Below are 5,313 nucleotides of genomic sequence, written 5' to 3'. Positions count from 1 at the left end.
TATATCTTGACTTTAAGACAGACATTAAAGAGAGGCCAATTATAACAAACCATTAAAACAGTAGTATATGTGTTAACAAGAAAGGAAGCATGAAACAAAGGAGAAAGGACAGTTCTCTAAGGAGGAGACAGGTTTTACAGCAGGGTGGCATCAGGTAAGCAAGGAGAAAATAACTTTGCCAGCGCATTGCACACATTTGGATACAATGTAGGTTCAAAATAGGTGATTGCTGAAGAGAATGGAGATAAATTGAATTCTAGAATGAGAAACCTGCATGTCAGAGGCAAAGAGGTGAATGATAACCTTGTGTTTTGGGAGCCCTAATCATTTGACCAGGGTTAGAGCATAGAATTTACATTCAGAAGAAGGGAGATATGAGACTGGGGAGACAGAAAAAAATTCAATAATTGAGACCTTGTGTGTCAGGTTGATGAGGTTTAATTTATTCTAAAGATGATAAGGTACCATGGCAGGAGATTAAGCAGGGAGCACATGACCAGATTTGAAAAGTTTTTCAAAAGATCACTGTCAAGAGAATGAGTGGTCAGCATTAGGGGCTTATACCATAGATAGACAAATAACTTGGGAGACTGTTGTGATAACCATAGTGACAGAGAATCAATAGTTAAGATTTCTATGTTGCAAATGAGAGATATTCCAAGTCCAATTCTGTTAATAAATAAGTAAACTTATTGGCTCATGCAATGAAAGTAGTGAAGTAGGGTGGGCTTTGAAGATGGATTAAAGCACCTGTCTCAGATCCATTTCCCTTTCGTTCCTGGGCTATACTTTATCTTCTGGCTGGTTTTCCTCATGTGGTGAATTAATTCAGGTTTTAAGTCTTCAGAAAATTTCCAGCAGTTGTCCCCTTGCATCTCATTGGTAAAATGGATTATGTGCTCTTCATCTAATCTTTTGTTCATGGGAATATGAAAAGCTAGGTTTAGGAACCACTCTTTGGGATAACGATGGTAGAATTGCCATTCAATCAATCAGACCTGTCCCTGAAGTTGGGGGTTGGAATAGGTTTTTCTGAATTATCCAGGTCATATACAGGAAAGGTGTATATGGGAACAACATTTAGATTACTATCGGGAACAGGAAAGCAGTGCTTGGGAGACAGCTATCAAGAGGTACTTTGAATGATAATGGTCTAAGTTTTTTTTTTAATGTCAGGAATGAAGTAATGGAGAGGACAGAGAAATGTTAAAAGGATGGAAGGATTGAGACTTGATCATTGATTAATTATGAGAGGTTAAAAAAAAAGAAATTGAGAAAGAGGCCTCAACTTTCTATTTTTTTTTTTTAAAGAGGGACCCCTTTATTACACATTTATATAATTATAAAACTATAATAATATAGTTATTAAAAATGGGACACTTTTTTCCATTTTTGGCATCTCGTATTCAATTTTTCCATCCTCTTCACAATCTTCCATTAACTTGCTTTTTGTTATCCAGTGTTCACCTGAAACTTCTACCCCTCCATTCAAAGTACAACCAAAGAATAAATGATCTTATAGATTGTTGTGAGAGACATTATCAGATAAATTAATCCAGTAACACATGAATAAAGATTGAGAGTTTTTAAATAAGTATAGTAAAATCAAAAACATATGAAGCATAATTTAATCTGATGATTCAGAAGGCACCTCAAGATTGTGTTGTGCCATTTTCCTCATGCTGCATGTTTAGGTGCCTATAACAGAATTCTGGTTAGTAAAATATTGAAAAAAATTTGACATATAATTCACATTAAATGACTACAGATAGATACAATATGGGCATTTTGATGTGTACATTTGTACTTGACCAGGGTATAATTTATAATATACTAAGAAAAGTAAAATTAATTACAAAATGAGTATTTTTAGCACACTTAGTAACAGCTACTTGTTTTAAACTATTATTTCATTTTTGGTGACCAAATTATATTTGACCATAATTAAAGAACACATAACCTTAAAATAATATTTAAGAAACATAGTTACAACAGACATATGTTACATTAAATGAAGAAAGTAAAGAAATGTACATGTATTAAAGGGTACTGAGGTTTTTCAAACCTTTGCTTTTGAAAAGTCTTTTAATCCACTTTCATGTAAATCAATTTAAACTTAAAAAGTTTATACTCAGTGTACTTACAGAAAGAGGTGAAATCAGTATTGAGCACATGACTGCCTAACAACCATTCAATGCTGATCACAAACTAATATTTTTATTTGATTATCCTGACAAACATAATAATTGAGCCCATGTATATATGCAAGATGTGGAGGATCCAACTAATCAACTGCAGAAAGAAAAACACTCAACTTAAAAAAGGTTGAAACAAATGACAAATGCAAATGGCTGAATCACTGTACCTTTTTGACACAACCTTAAATCTTAGTTTTACTATATATTATTTGGTACTCCTGGATTCAGTAGTTGGGGTAAAAAAGGTTTCTGTATTCAAACATATCTACAGAATGTCAATATAAAATGTGTGGATATATACATTTAATATACACACACATATGCGCATACACACAAACGCATACTCGCATGTCTAGGAACCAGCACCTAACCACATCCCTGTTTCTCACTAATGACCCAATGAATCATTTATGACTTTAAGACCAGCTTAGATTCTATAAGGCTGTACAATATATGGCTAAAGAGGTCAAACACAAGCACCCATGTTCAGGCTGGATTCAACTGTTCCTCCTCATGATTTTTGACAAACAGTAATACCACTTATGTAACAACTATATCTCAATAACTTAGAATTCAGAGTATAAAACCATAAACATTGAGCTCCCTCATTGTTTAAAGAACACTCTTTCCATTCTATTTCCACTGACTGCTAAGAGGACACACCAAACTAGATCACTGAACTGTACAAATAATCTTTACTCTTAATCTAAACAAACATGTGTTAAAACATTCTGAAATGCTGCATCCTTTGATGTCTTCATCTTTTCCATTGCCCGATGCAGGTCCTGCTGTTGAACAGGCCGAATTTCATCTTCATCATGGCTTTCTTCTGATGTAGAATTAACATATTCTCTAACACAGAGGAGGGCAGCATCTCGACACATCTCTTTTAGGTCACTTCCTGAAAAGCCGTCAGTTTCCTGGGCAACTTCTAACAGGTCTACATGCCTATCCACATTTTCATTTTTCAAGATGAGTTTCAGGATTGCTTCTCTCTGTTTTAAAGCAGGCTAGTTGATGTGAAATCTTGTAGGCATTCTTCTCATTATAGCAGAGTAAAGGTCCTGAGGACGACTGGTAGCTCCCATTACTATGACCTGGCAACTGTGATCAGTATCCCATCCATCCCAGAGACTCATAAACTTAGCTTTCATCATGGCTGTAGCTTCATGGTCAGAACTTGAACAGTTTCATAGAAAAGAGTCTATTTCATCTATAGAGATGATGGATGGTTGTAGCTTTATGGCAAGGGAGAAGATAGCAGCAGCCAATTTTTGAGATTCACCATACCACTTGTTAGTCAGTGTCGAAGGCTGAAGGTTAATAAATCGACAGCCTGCTTTTTTGGCAGTGGCCTTGGCAATCAACGTTTGACCACAGCCTGGAGGCCCATAGAGAAGAACACCTTTTGGAGGTTGCAGAAGCCTGGAATTCTCAAACAAATGTTTCTTTTTGATAGGTAAGATGACTGTGTCTTTCAGCTCTGTAATGACATCATCTAAACCTGCTATATCACTCCAAGTAACATGCATATTAAGAGGGTCTACTAGATGAGCAGCAATACTCATTTCATATTCTGAGAGCTTCATATTTTTCATACCGATTTGCTTCATTAGTTTTTCTGCCTGTTTCTGAGCTTCTACTTTTTGCTTTCTGGTTGGATCAATTGCATCTACCATCCATTTGATAGTAAAGTATGTCACTGCATCAAATATTGTCAAACGGAAAATTAAACCAACAACTTCATTTCGACTCAAAGGACGAGAAAAGGCTTCAGCATGTACCATCTTGATTGTTAACCCAGGAGCAGAAGCAGCCAGAGAAATGCCCTCAGCCGGCCTCGCACAGGAAGGAAATGCAGCCTGAGAGAGAACACTTCTGGTGGGAGCCGCGACCCACTCCCTCTCACAGAGCATGCGCGACCCCCGGTCGCCAGCGAGAATGCGGCGTGCTCCCAGTCTTAGAAACGGTGAGCAAGAGCAAATTCCTGCAGCCGGTGTTTGCTTAACCTGCTACCTGCTGGCCGGAGACTTTCTGCGAAGCCCGGAGCCTCAACTTTCTCACATAGGTAACTGGGATTCCTCAATAATGAACATATTTTAAAGTAAAGAAAATGGGTTGACAAAGCCCTCATTCTTTGTTATTCAAGTGAGGTTTAGAAATGAGTTGGATGATTGTGTTAGAGGACCAAGTTCATATGCCCGCTGCATAATAACAGACCTATACACTGAGGCAACTGGGTTTACATCAGAGAAAGTGTTTAATGATCTCAGGGTAGCTGAGGAGATGGAAGAAGACCCTCAAATCCATCTCTCCAAGGAGTTTGGGGTCGGGGTTTTAAAGGGATTTTTGGAGGGCAAGGGGATGAAAAATTGGGGCCATTCATTGGTTGGGGCAAGAAGGATGAAATCATCAGGATGTGGAAACTGCATTGTTTGGGTAAGTCAGCTTCCCTTGGGGTCCTTCAGACCAGCTGATGTCAGTAATTTCACTGGTATGCAGGCCTTGAAAGAATACCTCAAATGGGTAAATTTAATATTTCATAGTGTTTAGGTTGTTGACTATAAAGCAGTTAAGGGGAGCCATAATCTGTGACAGGGCTTATGTGATTCTGTGGCAGTAGGCTGTGAACAACCATGAGGAAGCAGGTCAGAGAGCAAGCTGACCTAATCATTAATGCTGAATGTGCTGGAAGCTTGGTTTATTTTGGTTTCTTCCCCCTCCCTTCTTCTATGATAAATTTTATAAAATTTATAAGGACAGTTTCAGTTGAGTCCAGATCACAAAAGAGAAGATAGGATTGGAGGTAAAGATTAGGAGCATCATGAGATCACGGATGAGAATCCCCAAGGACAGGACTATGATAAAAGCAACCTCTGAGCATGTTACAATAAAATTGTTCTTTAAAGATGTGATTCCTACAAAAGGGCAACTCTCCCCTCAGGAATAAAAGAGGTCCCACTAGCCTCTGAGAGCAGCTACTTCAACCTCAAAACCAAGGAGTTCCAGCCGAGTGGCTGGGAGAGTTGATGAGCAGCTTCTTCACCTCCCCTTAGTGCTCCTTTGAGGGAGCTAAAATGCATTACAACTGCCACTGTTGTCTGCCCTCTGGAAG

The 5,313-nt window shown here is 38.1% G+C and overlaps 1 pseudogene across 1 annotated transcript; it reads right to left on the bottom strand.

Moving 5' to 3' along the window:
- Positions 1 to 1,387: 1,387 nt before the first annotated feature.
- Positions 1,388 to 3,991, bottom strand: LOC105550112 (annotated as a pseudogene). Its single transcript, XR_001007648.1, has one exon. The product of XR_001007648.1 is annotated as an ATPase family AAA domain-containing protein 1 pseudogene (transcript).
- Positions 3,992 to 5,313: the final 1,322 nt, after the last annotated feature.

This window comes from Mandrillus leucophaeus, unplaced genomic scaffold, assembly GCF_000951045.1.
Source record: "Mandrillus leucophaeus isolate KB7577 unplaced genomic scaffold, Mleu.le_1.0 Scaffold464, whole genome shotgun sequence".
Taxonomy (NCBI): domain Eukaryota; kingdom Metazoa; phylum Chordata; class Mammalia; order Primates; family Cercopithecidae; genus Mandrillus; species Mandrillus leucophaeus.
This window is presented reverse-complemented; position numbering and strand designations above follow the sequence as displayed.